This window comes from Ornithodoros turicata, chromosome 1 (genome assembly GCF_037126465.1).
Source record: "Ornithodoros turicata isolate Travis chromosome 1, ASM3712646v1, whole genome shotgun sequence".
Lineage (NCBI taxonomy): Eukaryota > Metazoa > Arthropoda > Arachnida > Ixodida > Argasidae > Ornithodoros > Ornithodoros turicata.
The window spans coordinates 208,552,793-208,568,096 of record NC_088201.1 but is presented as its reverse complement, the minus strand read 5'-3'; the positions used below and the strand labels follow the sequence as shown (position 1 = coordinate 208,568,096).

General features: G+C 47.1%; 1 protein-coding gene and 1 non-coding gene across 3 annotated transcripts in view; both read left to right on the top strand.

Annotated features, from left to right (window-relative positions):
- The window catches only part of LOC135379009 (mucin-12-like), a 546,819-nt gene that overhangs the window by 33,649 nt on the left and 497,866 nt on the right, over window positions 1-15,304 (top strand). The gene's annotated exons all lie outside the window — the stretch shown is intronic.
- Window positions 10,798-10,870, top strand: Trnaa-ggc (transfer RNA alanine (anticodon GGC)). The gene has a single exon. It is a non-coding gene; the product is annotated as a tRNA-Ala (tRNA).

Genomic DNA, 15,304 nt, shown 5'->3' with positions numbered 1-15,304 from the left:
AGTATTGGGCCAAGATATTGTGCTGCCTTGGAAGGAGCGTCGTGACATAAGGTGGTCCCCGGCACGTATCTCGTGACGTACAGTGGCACAGCTCGAGCAGGTATATTTAGGCGGCGCGTGAGCTCGGAAGAAAGAAACAAGGAAAAAATGCTCGGGGCCTTTTCCACGTCACGCGAGGACCGTTCCGTCCGTCCGCGGCTGCTTTCTCCGACTGTTTTTTGGAAATTTTATTGTCCAGCACCTCAGAGTGAAAATATTTTGCATGGTGACTCCTGATGGACAGTTTGACAGATGAGTCAGAGTTTCCAGTCACGTTAAATGTCCTGTTCCTTTAAAGTGAAAGGTTTTAGGTTCGCGTCACGCGGTTTTCCAGCGTAACGTTGAGAACGAGGCATTCCTGTGTCACCCAAGGTATCGTTCATCCGGGAACGAAGAATGAACGGTTTAGTTTTAGGAAACTTATTTATATCCAAGAGGGTGGCACTCGATGGGGTCGGATGTTAGTGACATGGCTTAACTGGACTTCTTCACCGTTGTGCATGATGATATTGCCTTTCTAAAAGGCCATCTCGCCTCCAAAAGCCATCATTCCTTGCTTTCTAAATTAGCACGCAGGACACAATTTTCCAGACAGGACAGCATTGCTTGACGTGTCTACGCATGGTTACACGTACGTGGTTACACGTTACACCCACGTGGTCTCCGATAGCGCTTACGTTTACCTCTACGTTTCTTATAGAAGGTTTATGTTCTATATTGCTTTTGTATACTTAATCGCTCCGCCCCTTTTCTCCGGTACGATGTTACGAAGTTACGACTTCAGAAAATCCCAGACGGCTTAGCGCCGCTTTGAACTATGGGAACTTGCTGATAACAAAGGAGGAGAAGGTCTCCAAGCTGTTTCGGTCCTTCCTCTCTGTCGGCCGATTATCAATGAGGAGTCATGGTCAGCGAAAACAAAACGAGGACAGTTCATTTCAGTAATCTCCCAAGATGCAATGTGTACGCAGGGAACACTGGGATTTTCTGAGATCGTCTATTGCATTGTGCGGTTGTCTTCTACTGCACGGCATAGGGTAGAGTATCCCCCTTGCAACGAAACTCACCATCCATCTTCTCCAAATAAAGTTATTGTTGTTGTTTACTGCATCGCGCGTTTCTCTTTACCGTTTTCAAATCCTAGACTTATCTTTACATAATCATATTTTCTGAACCTCGGCGATTATAGATATTGCCGTTTTCGGTGAGAGAAAACACATGCCACGAAGTTAAAGGAACACTACATTACAAAGACTTTCCCTCGCGGAATACACGCATAATGGACGTTTCCTCGACATCAACACAAAGGGAACGAGAATCACCCTTTCCTTTCGTGTCGTCCGTTTCCATTTATACAGAAAGGCGCATGGGGTGAAGAACATGGCAGGAGCGCCAAGCAGACTGGCGACAAAATAAATAAATACAATCCACCTAGAACGGTGGAACAACGCACAGCTCGGTACTGGAAAGCAGGGTAAAGAGGGTAAGGGTAAAAAAAGAAGGAGAGAGTCGTTCCCATCGCCACCTTCTTATATCCCTGAAAGATCCCCCTCAGTTGTGGTCTGGCGCCTTCGCCATTTGGCAAGGACCCACCGTTGCACGTAACGACAACCAAGGCAAAAAGAGCGGGTACGATGACTCCGACCGTCAAGGTATAATGGATAGCGGGGGCGACGGATGCCAGATCAGCAGTAAGACTCCACATAGACGTAGTCTCAACAACGGCCATGAGATAACGAAGCCCTGGCGCGATGGCGAGCACTGCACTCAGTGCCACCACAACCCGAGGGTGACTGTGCAAAACTGCACTCTGATAGGAATTGATGTTCTGAGGCTGGAACACATAGAAAGGACAAATACATACAAAGCCTCAAGTGCCTAAGAAATTAATGATGAAAGGAGGAAGTCACTGAAAAGGTTAGCCAGCTTTAGGACTCCAACCCACATCTTCTGGATTACCGATCTCTTACGAATTGAGCTAAGCTAAGACGCCTCTCCAGTGACTTTCTAAGGGTGCGCCATTTGAAGGGACAAGCACATACACTCACTCACTCCACTTTCACTCTTACATGTTTTCTCACCCGAACACACGTGAGTGAGTGAGAGGATGTGTTTGTCCCTTCAAATGACGCACCCTTGGAAGCTGAATTGGCAAGATGTGGGTTCGAGTCCAACAGCTTGCACACCTCTTCAGTGACTTCCTTTTTTCATCAGCGAAAAGTACACTCCTCCTCCGGGGCTGCGTGATAAGTGTTCCACGAGTTGAATTTTTCGTTGTAGTAGACCCTTTAGTTGAGTCGGTCTCCCTTCTGATTGTTTTTTCTTGAACATATACGTTCATGTGCATGCAGAACAAATGAAGGAATACATTTAATCACATCAATTGTGGTACTTCGCGCAAACTAAAGATAAAAATTTAAAGGTTTCCAGAGACCCACTTAGTTTAGCACAGTTTCCATCCTAGTAGTAGAATTTACGTGACTTTGCGTAGCCTGTGATCCAGACTAGCGTGCATTATAGAGTGGGCTGTTTGGCACATGTCAGTTTGCTATCGTTATTTGCCGTGAAGTGGCTCGTTTCGGTTATATGGGCACTGTGTGCGGTACAGGGTAAATTTGAATGTTGTTGTTTGTTACAACGAGGTGTTCTCGTTCACCTCGCCGTCAGCCCGCCAGTACAGCTGCTCCGATTGCTGTTCTCGTATGGCTAACCTCTCCATTCGCTTGTTTCTTTCATTACAAACATCCCCCCCCCCAATCTGCACATTGTGTTTAACAATTTATACCTGTAATGTACGAGGACACGGTTCACAGCGTCTACGACACTGCGACAACGACATCAAGATAACCATAACGATATTGGGAAACAGGCGCATGTGTGTTTCAGGATCATTGGGAAAGCATGTACTACATAGCAAGTAAGGAAACAGCATACGCTTGTTGGTGGGAGTCCCTAGATCATGCCAAGCACTGAGAAGTAATGGGTTCCATCCTTATACCACCGGCTTTTTCGTATGTTTTCAGGCATACTTTCTGTGGACATCGGCATAGTTTCCCCTGCAATCGTATGTTCCACGCATGCCAGCTTCTCTTTCTCCACCTCTTTCTTCCTGTTATCTCTATATGTTCCTGACTGTGAACCCTCATACACAAAGTCGCGTCAAACTTCGACATGATTCTATAGATACCCTGAAGGTTACAGGTGCATAGTGTCCGCTTGCAGACATCTCATAAGTGGAGGTCGCAAACTGGACCGTTCCCTCTACACTCCCACTCGAGCGCGTTCAGATACCAAGAGGGTCGATAGCATTTCTCTGTGTCTTATCTGTGTAGAGGAATACAATCAATACAACTGCTCGGGATGCAGTTGTCAAGCATGGCAAGCGTCAAACTGATTTTTAATGAATGCGCCTCCCGCAGGCGCAAGGTGGTATTCTCTGTAAGCGGGGATGGCGCTACATCAATTCACCGTTTCTGAAGGAATGAAAATGCTGATCATGCCCTATCAGGATTGGTGAAATGATAGTTCCCGTCATCGTAACCGAAGCCGTCTAGGAACAAGTGGAATATCCCGTTACCAGCACTATAGCCACAAGATCAGCACCGCAGCAGTACTAGAAGCCAGTTACTAGGCAAAGCCATCACCACATTGGGTCCAGAGTCGTACATTAAAAGGGAATCTGGCCAATGGGAGGAGTCCCAAAAAGAGGCTTGACCTGTCAGTCACAGTTCCGCGCCTCTGATTCGTTTGGTTTTTACCACGGGGACAGCCATGACACCTTACTGCCACCCAAAATGGCGACGAAAACAAACACGGTGAAGCGGGATTTCGTGACAAAAAAAATTTCACAGACTACTCTGATTTTACGCTGCGGATGTACACCTTCATCTACGCTTCTAGAAAATCAGTTTCAACTGATGCTCCGCGATCGATATCTAACCGAAAATAATACGTGGTGCTAGCCCTAATGAGCACAGTGATCACAACAAAATCCTAACAAAAACGGCACTGTGCTGTACAATTTTGAATTTAATTGCTCAATCTTATAGATATATGAATCTATGAATAACATTCGCACCTTTTTTTATTGAACTAATTATCTATTTACTATACACGTATAGATAAGTTTAAAAATCGTACCGGCAACAAGACGTGTGCCAGCTGGTGGTTCTGCCGGTAGCGGTACAACGACGGAAGCAGACGACAATTCCCGACGTGCCTTGCGCAGCCTTGGTGGCGTACGTCAAATTTGCGCCAAAAATCGACTAGTTTTGCAGATCGCGAGAGGCACCCATTTCAATCCCACCCAATCCACTTGTCACCCAAAATGGCGCTGCCTGCGTTGGACAGGGGGACGAATAGTGAGGATAGGTTGATTGATAGTGTCCCATATTTCAAGACGCCATTGGTCAGGAAGCTGAAAAAGTGGGTGGAGCTTCAGGTATAGGAATGACCCATTAATTGCCAGACTCCCTTTTAATATGCGGCTCTGATTGGGTCCTGCTTGAACTGCCACCTGTAGCGCCGTCTAGCGCAGCGGATCGATCACCAATCGACGTGATGTAATGAATAGGAGTTCGTCTCTCACGGCCATGGTTTCAGCGGCCATAGCCATGGAAACACCTGGTTGGCCTGCACTGGTACCAACACATGTCCTGCGTTTGAAGTCGTCCCATTCGACGATTCACTGAAGCAGACGACAGCCTGAATTTATACGTCTATGTAACGAAGGTGATAGGTAAGGCATAAGGCTTGCCTTCTTTAAAGGGGCACTAAAGCGCAAAACTTTCTCATAGTCGAATGAAAAATGTGATTGCGTTGACACCAAAACGACGCAGCCAGTTCAGTACACTCGTAGAAATAAAACACCTCTGCATTCCCAGCAACGACGCAGTCCTGCGCCCCACTGTGTCCAGCTCAACTTTCGGTTTTCCCGGACTGTCTCTTTAAAGGTGGTGTACGGACAAAAAACGCTGTTGAACTGAAGTTGCGATCGTAGTAGTGGGTCCCTGAAATATATGTAACCGAAACGTTTCGTTTTGAAACAGTCTGAAACATTAGAAAATGAATTTAATCGGATTTTCCAGCCGGCTCCGCGTTTCCGGTTGAATTCAGGCAACAGTGTGCGGACCGACGTCATCGGAGTCTGTTATGAATCCGTTGGCCAGGCGACAAAAGAAGGAAGGAGGCAGGGGGGTTGCGTCGTCGCTGTCTCGTTCCTTCTTTTGTCGCCTGGCCAAAGGATATGTACCAACCGGCCCCATACACTATGTATCTGTTATGAAGACAGGCTGTCCGTCAAAAAATGCAGTCTTCCGACTCGCGATCTGCTGCCGAACAGTCGCTAGAAACATCTGCGTTCATGCTTTCGCTGGTACCGGATTGTAACCAGCCCGACGACGCCGTCAGTTGAGCGGTTGGGAATGTCGCCGGCAGTACCAATTACGTTACCGGAAGAGGCAAAGCAAGGAACGGCAGTTGGTTTCAAATTCGGTGTTTTTGATGCTTTGTGAAAAAAGAAAAGACAAAAAGAAACACGAACGAATTTTGCGAAACATTTTTGGTGTTTTCTTCTTGGAAGGAATCTCCAACTGGATGACACATTAACTTTAGAATTCCGGATTCGTCGCCGAGGCAGCCTTTAAGCACGAGTGCATCTACAACAGAATGAGCGGCCCGTCGCAACGCAAAGATCCTTGGACGGATTCTGGAAAAAGAGATCGCTCGCAGTAGCTCTCTACGAGACGTCGCAGCGCGACAAACCGCTCCGATATCTCCGCTCCCGTCAGCGGGTTATCGTGTAAAGAGTAGTAACGCCACGAACCCAGCAGCCAATGGTGCTGCCTCTCTGATAGATGTGGTGGATACGAGAGAAAACATGGCGGACAGGGTGCGATCAGAATGGAATGAGTGACTGATTTCATCGTGGTGCGTACTGAAAAACAAATGAAATGAGATATAAATTGTTTTCGTTTACTGCGTTTATATGAGCAAATTTTGTTACGTTAAATAAAGTTTAAGCTAAAGTATCCCTGGCAGAGCTGTTCTAGCAACACGTTGGTTCAGAGTGGCATGTCGTAGAGTTGCGGCCATGTCACCATAGCAATGCGTAATTCCTGTGCTTTCGTTTCGTTTCCTCCATTCGTGAACTTGATTATACACTCTTAGTGGAGGATAGACGCAGGCGCAGCGACTGTCTGAGATGGCGTCAGATGAAGAGCTGGATCCTCAATGTCAAGCGCGGGCTGCGTGAGTATGTCGAACCGAGTAGCCGTGGTTACTATCGAGTGCTGAACGAGATTGTGTGTTGCAGTGCGAACGTGGTATTATACTCCAAACCCACTGAGGGAAAATCCACATCGCACGCAATCGTCATTTGGCAGCAATTGTGATCACCCTCAGGTGCGGACAATGCGAGTCACGGCGACAGAGATCAACGACGCAGACACTTGTCCCCCGTTCGCGAACATGATTACACACTTCAAGGAGGGTTGGCGCAGACGCAGTGGCTTCCTTTCACCCTCGCCTTTTTGCTGATCGCACTGCCGCTTCCGCACTCCACGTCTTAAGCGGTAACCGCATACGACGATATCTCGACGAAAAAACGGCCAACTTTCTCACCAGCACGACAACTCGACGGAGAAACGGCGGGACGAACCGCATGCACTGATTTCCACTGCGGTGGACGGTGGCGCCCTAGCAGGCGTTTCGTGTGAGTCAGTGTTAAATATTGACTTTAAATTAACTAATAAATATTGTGCCACATATTGAAAAGTTATAGCGGCACACAGAAGAAGCTCTCGCGGTCAAAGCATATTCGCGAAGCAAGCACTACAAAAGCGCCCTCAGACAGTTGCGGGCGGGCGACAGCATGCTTCCCAGTTACCAGGTCGGTCATACGGGCATCCGAGATGCCCGCCACGTCCGCTCGTGGAACTATAGCGCGGTCCTATTGGCTGCCGTGGAGCGGCCGCTTCCGCTCTTCGCCGGATTTTTCTGTACACCGCTGTCGTCGAGAAATCGGTGAAGTTCCCATTGCTCGCGTCGGCTCACCGGAAAAACGATGACGGCGGCCGCTTCACCACATAGCACGCTGGAAGCCAACCATTGTAGCGGGTGATACCTCTCCATTCTTGATTTGTGGAAAGCCCAGGCCGAACGCCTTTTTGTGACAATTAAAATTTGCGCATGAGTGTCACAAAAAGGCGTACGCTTCCCGTTTTCAACAAATCGGGGGAAAGAGCGATGTCGTTCGGGATGACCGTTGGCTAGGAGCGTGCTATGTGGTGAAGTTCATTTTTAAGAGTGCAGGCTGGTAAGATAGTGGCGATGGCAGCGGTCCGCACGAAGAACACAACTTGAATAAACGCCGAAATAGCTGAAATAGCATCCGAAGCCACGAAAAAAAACTGGAAATTTTGGGAAAAAAACATTTTTTTTGTTTTTTTCGTCGCCTCGGGAAAAATTGACCAAAATTCCCAGGCGAGAAAATTCAAAAATGTAAATTTTCGTGCCTTCGATGCGTTCCAACCCGCCAACAGTGCATTAGGTGCCTCTAATCCGCCAACAACCACCAACTTAGAGCTCCGTCTGGCTATTCCAAGCGATCGCCATCGCGTTCACATAATGTCGGAGTTCTGGTTGGAGTGGACGGGTTGTTCCAATTACCTATACCGCTGAGTAGACAGCAGTCTCATGGGATGCTCTGCTCTGCATTTATGCCTACAGGGTGAACACTACTAAGGTTTCTAGCTCATTGTATGCTGTAGCATGGCCGGCAATGGTCCGACTCAGTAGTAACCGCGTTTGTTTCCATTGAGTCCAATTTTTCGAAAAAAAAAAAAAACCCGAAAAGAAACGGGTTTTTTCGAGCGATCCAAAATTTCCAGAAATTTTGCATCTCTAGCCAGATGGCGTCAAATGAAAACCTGCATCACGAACGTAAAGTGCGGACTGCGCAGCGTATCCAGGGGGACTGCGCCGACCAGGATTACTGGCCGATCCGAATTGTGCACGACAGTACGTTTGGGGTATTGTTCTCAGGAAAAGACATGGTCCATCTACCCAAATAAATTTCGACCTCACCCGAGCTGGAACGCTTCCAAGACATACACAGGTTCGCTGGTCTCGACTATTGTGAAGTACCTGAGCGGGCGCCAGATGCCGCTCCCGTAATCACCACAGTGTGAATTTTAGACGCCGACAGATATATCGCCGTCAGCGATCTCCGTTTACGTGGTGCCACTTTTGGCACGCTCTTCGCCTGGCGGGCGCTCTCCGTTCAGGCTGCTTGCCTTCGTGAAGATTCATGACGGATCATTAGAATTCTATATATCATTCAGTTGTACACCTTGAGGTCGTCATAGGTATAGAAATTCAGTGTGGCGTTGGACCTCCTCCAGAAGACAATGCACAACAATACTTGGCACAACAATACTTGTCGTTGGACCACACGTACACTCTAAGCAGGGACTGTCCGAATCTTGGAGTTTTTCAATGCCGAAACGAATAAAGGCACATTCGATTCCAATTCCTTATGAAAAATACAGCTCTGTACGGGGTCTTTCGCCTGACGTGTTAAAGAAGCGTATGAAAAAGTCTCGTCTAAATACTGCAAACGTATTTTTATTCGCGATGTACTAATTTTCGGGAATCTCATGTAAGAAGTTAATCGCGAGTATTTAATTTCGCGATTCCAGGTCTGTTTCCTACCGCGCGATCAATGTAAAGCTGTGTTCGCAAGTACAATTTTTCGCGATTTTTTAGCGGTCGCGAAATTCGCGAAAATTAATGCATCACCAATAAAATTACGTTTGCAGTATTACGGGGTCGCATTATTCATCTTGTGGGAGCTTTTTGCATTCACCAGCAAGTACTTTTGCCAATTTTGAGTTGCGCGAAATTGGATTTTCCTTATTCAACTTTGAAATTTGTCAGGTAAAGGGAGGACAGCCTAATTGTTGGCTTGTATACAAACAGGGAAAAAAAAAGGCAGACGTCTAGCACTCGGAAGTAAATAAAATAAGTATTGAAAGTGATTGAAACATTTAAATAATTTATTTTACTAAAGAACAAGCTTCCAAACGGACTCCGTCCGAAAGCTTGTTTTTTAGTTAAATAAATGTTTCAATCTCTTTAAATGCTTGTACACAACTTTAACTTCATTCTAAAATTCCACGTCTAATGTTTCGCGGGTGATGGAGTAGGGTACTGCTCTCCTGTTGTAAATCACACCGTGTCATAGACGACCCTCTGTTTACAAACATGTGACGTCACGAGAAGACCGGTTCGAGGTTATATTTTGCTGTGGTGGGCAAGAAGCGGGAACAAATGCGTCTGCTGATAGGCTGATAAAGCTGATGGTATCCACCAGCATGCTTTGCGCGGTGGCGTTACGTAATCAATGACGGGACGGTGGTCGTCTCTTGTCACGATTTGTTGTTGTTGTTGTTATTGAAAAAGCGAACCCTTTCTTTCCTTTTCTTTTTCCCACCAGAAGCAGGAAGTGCACGTCGGATTTGCTTCATTCCATAGCACAAAATATTCCTGGTAATACATAGTTGGGAAGAAACTTAAAAAAAAAAAAAACGACGTTTTGAGGCGCACATTGGTTGTCAGTCGCGCTGAGTTCTCTGAAAGGAGCGATGCAAGAAAGGCTACCTTCACTCACAGTTCCCCTAGAAGTCGGCCCAGGACGCACATTTCCCCAGGGCGTCAGTCGTGACGTTGCCCACATACGTGAGGCCGACAAAGGCAAGCCCTTTCACCACCACCACCACCTCCCCTTCACTTTTTCTTTCCGATGTTTCTACTGATAAGGACAGCATGTTTACAGTGCATATTTATCTGAAGCAAGAGTGACCTCGAATTCCAATGGCAAATTTGGAGCAGGCCAAGAGCACACGACCTGTATCTGCGATTGGACGATTCGCGCACGCGTTAAGCGAGCGGTGGCTGTGGGGGCGCTCGCTAACGACCGAACAGAGCTGTGACCAGATAATAAAGTAACGTAGTCCCCACATCTCTTCATCATCCTCGTCAATCCACTAGCATGCAAGGCGAATACCAGCAGGTATGGTGCAACACCTGGGGAGGGAGTTTCCGCCGTATTAGCGAAAGCTAAAGGAGGGAAGCGGCATGAACCGGAAGCACAAACCTCGTGACGCGGGAGTTCCGGCCAAATACGCCGAATTTGGCAGATCAGTTGTCTCAACGGAGTGACCTCGTTCCCAAGGCCGCGCGAGAACTGCCATTGGAAGGGTCGGCCTCTGCTCCCAATCTGCCAATGGAACAGAATGCTCCAGGGAGAGCAGCCAGACTTGCTCCGGATGTGCTCCCAATCCGTCATTGGAATTCAACGTGAGAAAGAACACATAGGTCCGTCAGCCGCTTCCATCCGCCGCATCTTTCATTAACTCGGAGGCGAACCTATAGTCGTGTTCAACTTAAGAAGGAAAAGAAATCTAGTCCGTCAACTATATAAGTTGTTGAAGATACGGAGGCGCAACGGCGCGGCAGGAGGACTCATGCAGCGCCACCACGCAGCACAGTGTCATGTGGCCAGCCTTCGCAGCCAATACGGAAGGAGAGTGACTATGATGGAAGATGAAAGTCACTGAAAAGGTTAGCCAGCTGTAGGGATCGAACCCACATCTTCTGGATTGCAAAAATGTAAGAGTGAAAGGAGGGTGAGTGAGAGTGAGTGGCTGGTTTGTCGTCCCTTCAGATGACGCACCCCGAAAGTCGCTGGAGAGGCGTGTTAGCTTAGCTCAATTGGTAGAGCCCTGGACCGGCAATCCAGAAGATGTGGGTTCGATCCCTACAGCTGACTAACCTTTTCAGTGACTTTCATCTTTCATCGTTGATTTCTTAGGCAATTTGAGGCTTTGTGTGTATCTGTCCCCTCTATGTTGTTCCAGCCTCAGAACATCAGTTTATCTCTTGTTCAACAGGTGCCGTTTGCGTCGATTTCCGTCGTATGAATGTGTGTATGAGTGAGCAAAAATGTAAGAGTGAAAGGAGGGTGAGTGAGAGTGAGTGGCTGGTTTGTCGTCCCTTCAGATGACGCACCCCGAAAGTCGCTGGAGAGGCGTGTTAGCTTAGCTCAATTGGTAGAGCCCTGGACCGGCAATCCAGAAGATGTGGGTTCGATCCCTACAGCTGGCTAACCTTTTCAGTGACTTTCATCTTTCATCGTTGATTTCTTAGGCAATTTGAGGCTTTGTGTGTATCTCTCCCCTCTATGTTGTTCCAGCCTCAGAACATCAGTTTATCTCTTGTTCAACAGGTGCCGTTTGCGTCGATTTCCGTCGTATGAATGTGTGTATGAGTGAGCAAAAATGTAAGAGTGAAAGGAGGGTGAGTGAGAGTGAGTGGCTGGTTTGTCGTCCCTTCAGATGACGCACCCCGAAAGTCGCTGGAGAGGCGTGTTAGCTTAGCTCAATTGGTAGAGCCCTGGACCGGCAATCCAGAAGATGTGGGTTCGATCCCTACAGCTGGCTAACCTTTTCAGTGACTTTCATCTTTCATCGTTGATTTCTTAGGCAATTTGAGGCTTTGTGTGTATCTGTCCCCTCTATGTTGTTCCAGCCTCAGAACATCAGTTTATCTCTTGTTCAACAGGTGCCGTTTGCGTCGATTTCCGTCGTATGAATGTGTGTATGAGTGAGCAAAAATGTAAGAGTGAAAGGAGGGTGAGTGAGAGTGAGTGGCTGGTTTGTCGTCCCTTCAGATGACGCACCCCGAAAGTCGCTGGAGAGGCGTGTTAGCTTAGCTCAATTGGTAGAGCCCTGGACCGGCAATCCAGAAGATGTGGGTTCGATCCCTACAGCTGGCTAACCTTTTCAGTGACTTTCATCTTTCATCGTTGATTTCTTAGGCAATTTGAGGCTTTGTGTGTATCTGTCCCCTCTATGTTGTTCCAGCCTCAGAACATCAGTTTATCTCTTGTTCAACAGGTGCCGTTTGCGTCGATTTCCGTCGTATGAATGTGTGTATGAGTGAGCAAAAATGTAAGAGTGAAAGGAGGGTGAGTGAGAGTGAGTGGCTGGTTTGTCGTCCCTTCAGATGACGCACCCCGAAAGTCGCTGGAGAGGCGTGTTAGCTTAGCTCAATTGGTAGAGCCCTGGACCGGCAATCCAGAAGATGTGGGTTCGATCCCTACAGCTGGCTAACCTTTTCAGTGACTTTCATCTTTCATCGTTGATTTCTTAGGCAATTTGAGGCTTTGTGTGTATCTGTCCCCTCTATGTTGTTCCAGCCTCAGAACATCAGTTTATCTCTTGTTCAACAGGTGCCGTTTGCGTCGATTTCCGTCGTATGAATGTGTGTATGAGTGAGCAAAAATGTAAGAGTGAAAGGAGGGTGAGTGAGAGTGAGTGGCTGGTTTGTCGTCCCTTCAGATGACGCACCCCGAAAGTCGCTGGAGAGGCGTGTTAGCTTAGCTCAATTGGTAGAGCCCTGGACCGGCAATCCAGAAGATGTGGGTTCGATCCCTACAGCTGGCTAACCTTTTCAGTGACTTTCATCTTTCATCGTTGATTTCTTAGGCAATTTGAGGCTTTGTGTGTATCTGTCCCCTCTATGTTGTTCCAGCCTCAGAACATCAGTTTATCTCTTGTTCAACAGGTGCCGTTTGCGTCGATTTCCGTCGTATGAATGTGTGTATGAGTGAGCAAAAATGTAAGAGTGAAAGGAGGGTGAGTGAGAGTGAGTGGCTGGTTTGTCGTCCCTTCAGATGACGCACCCCGAAAGTCGCTGGAGAGGCGTGTTAGCTTAGCTCAATTGGTAGAGCCCTGGACCGGCAATCCAGAAGATGTGGGTTCGATCCCTACAGCTGGCTAACCTTTTCAGTGACTTTCATCTTTCATCGTTGATTTCTTAGGCAATTTGAGGCTTTGTGTGTATCTGTCCCCTCTATGTTGTTCCAGCCTCAGAACATCAGTTTATCTCTTGTTCGACTATGATGGATTACATTATCTCGCGGAGCGGCGAGCATGACCTCTGTGTCCAGTCATCCTACGTGCGGCGCAGTAATATTTTGTCAGCTGATGGACTAGATTTCTTTTCATTCTTAAGTTCAACACGACTATATAGCTAGCCCGTCCGTTACGTCGTTCGTTATCAACGACCGAAAGAAACAGCAATTTAGGTTTTCCTTCTCCCTCTCTTTCTCAAGATGCGCGACGATCCGGAGGGGGCCCAGGATTGGTCTCCTCACGCGATCTGCGGCGTCGATTGAACAAGCCGCTTCCATTGTGCATCTTGTAAAGGAGGGGAGAAAAAGCGAAAGCGTAAATTGCGTTTTTTCTTCTTCTTCTATCGATCACACACGACGAAACAGGTGCATTCTGTTGTTTTTGGATTCATGTTAAGGTACGGGCATCTTTTATTGAGCGAGAACGAAGTTTCAAACATTACAGCCCATTTGAATATACTGTTCCTTGTATGTTTCACTTCAACATTATCCGTGGAACATGCCGCCCGCCTCGAGAATGAAGGAGAGAATGCTGAGAGTGAATGCGTCTTCTAGTGTTTCCGGGCGTGAATCGGTACCTTGATCTGAGGGTACTAGCAAGGAGGGTGTACATGCTAGCATCGCTGACCGAAGATCGAGCGTTGTGTGTCCGTATTCCACTGATGCTATCAACTTCCATTCCTTAATCGAATCTCCGTGTTTGTAAACAAATGACGTCATAGTGTTGACAGCGCCAGCAGAGTAGTGTTGAACTACGCTGGAAGCTAGAGGCGAACAAGGTGGCCTTTGGTCCTACTTTTCTTTCAATAGGAGGAAGCGAACAAGTGCTCATTCGTGGAATTCAGCCCTCCCCTTCCGATTTGTTTCGGTTTCAGTCTGTCTGCCAACGTCATAATGACGTATCTCTGGTAGAGGTCTATTATCAGGAGTCAGAAATGCAGTTGACTAAATGTTTTCATCCATTGTGCGTCTCTATTGAATCGCAGTTGGACGTTGCGTGGATGAATAGGAGATTGCTGGCAGAGTACAAGTTGCTTAGACACACCGTCTTCACAGTCTTTAAATACGGTGCGTTGCCTGCTCACATTTCGGCGCGCGTTGAAGAGACCTCTTGTGTGTAAAACTGACCCACAGAACGACCACTGTGCCGTCGCACATCATCATAGTTATCTCGCGACGTGAAGCCACGAATAATCAATTATTGGAATAGGGATGCCCTACCACATACAGTTCTATTGACGGTAGCGTGCGGGGAGAACGCAATGCATTCTGGACAGGTCCTGGCATGACGTCAGCCCGAACGTGGCCATACACGTGGCCATAAAAATGGCGGCGCCCGTGAACAGGGGTCCTACCGTTTGTCAGTGATGGGTACTGCTTCGAGTACCAAGTAGTATTTGAAGGTACATTTCTGAGTAGCTGTACTTTAAGCGCGTTTTGCATTGTGTACTTTGTACTGTACTTTTGTCTAGAACTTCCTATCATGTACTTATAAGTACCTAACTGGAAATGCAAAGGGACAAAAAGTTGAAAACACCAAATAAGTTTTGTGTCTAGAAACAGCATTTTTGAACAAGAAAGTGGAGTGCATACCCTCTTTCTCATAGCATACCGAGAGATGCAAGGAGGAATAAATCGGGTAATCCCAATATTTTCCACTAGCAAAGCTGGTTGCGTGAGCAGCTGTAAACGGAAATTACGCCATCTGCTGCAGCTTTTACTCTGAGGCAAGCATAGCTGGGCTTCAGAACTAGCATTTTCAAAAAAATAAAAGAATGCTGACATAGGCTCTGAGCCAATGCAAGCAACACATTCGCAACAAATGCTCTTCCCAAATAGTCATTTTTATGCACATACATTGCAAGATCTTCCTCTTCAAGATGTAACAGCTTGACTAGATTACTTCCTTAACTCTGTTGCAATGTATATGACAGGTACTTTAAAGTACAATTCCAAGTACTTTGTACTTTACTTTAAGTATATTTTAATGTGGTACTTTGTACTGTACTTCAAGTACCACTGACGCCAGGTACTTTGCGCTTTACTTTAAGTACGGTTTTGGGTACTTTGTCCATGACCGCGCCGTTTGTAAACAGAGCGACCGCCGTCCGTAGCGTCTTTCTGTCTATATCAAGAAGCTTTATCCAGGGAAAAAAGGAGCCCAGGCCAATAGACCTCCACCGAAGAAATGTCACCCTGACATAATCTTGACGTTAGCAGCCATACCGCCAGCGCTGACGGAGAACACCGCCGTTTCACAAAGCCGTATTCCTTCACGAAGGTCAAAGG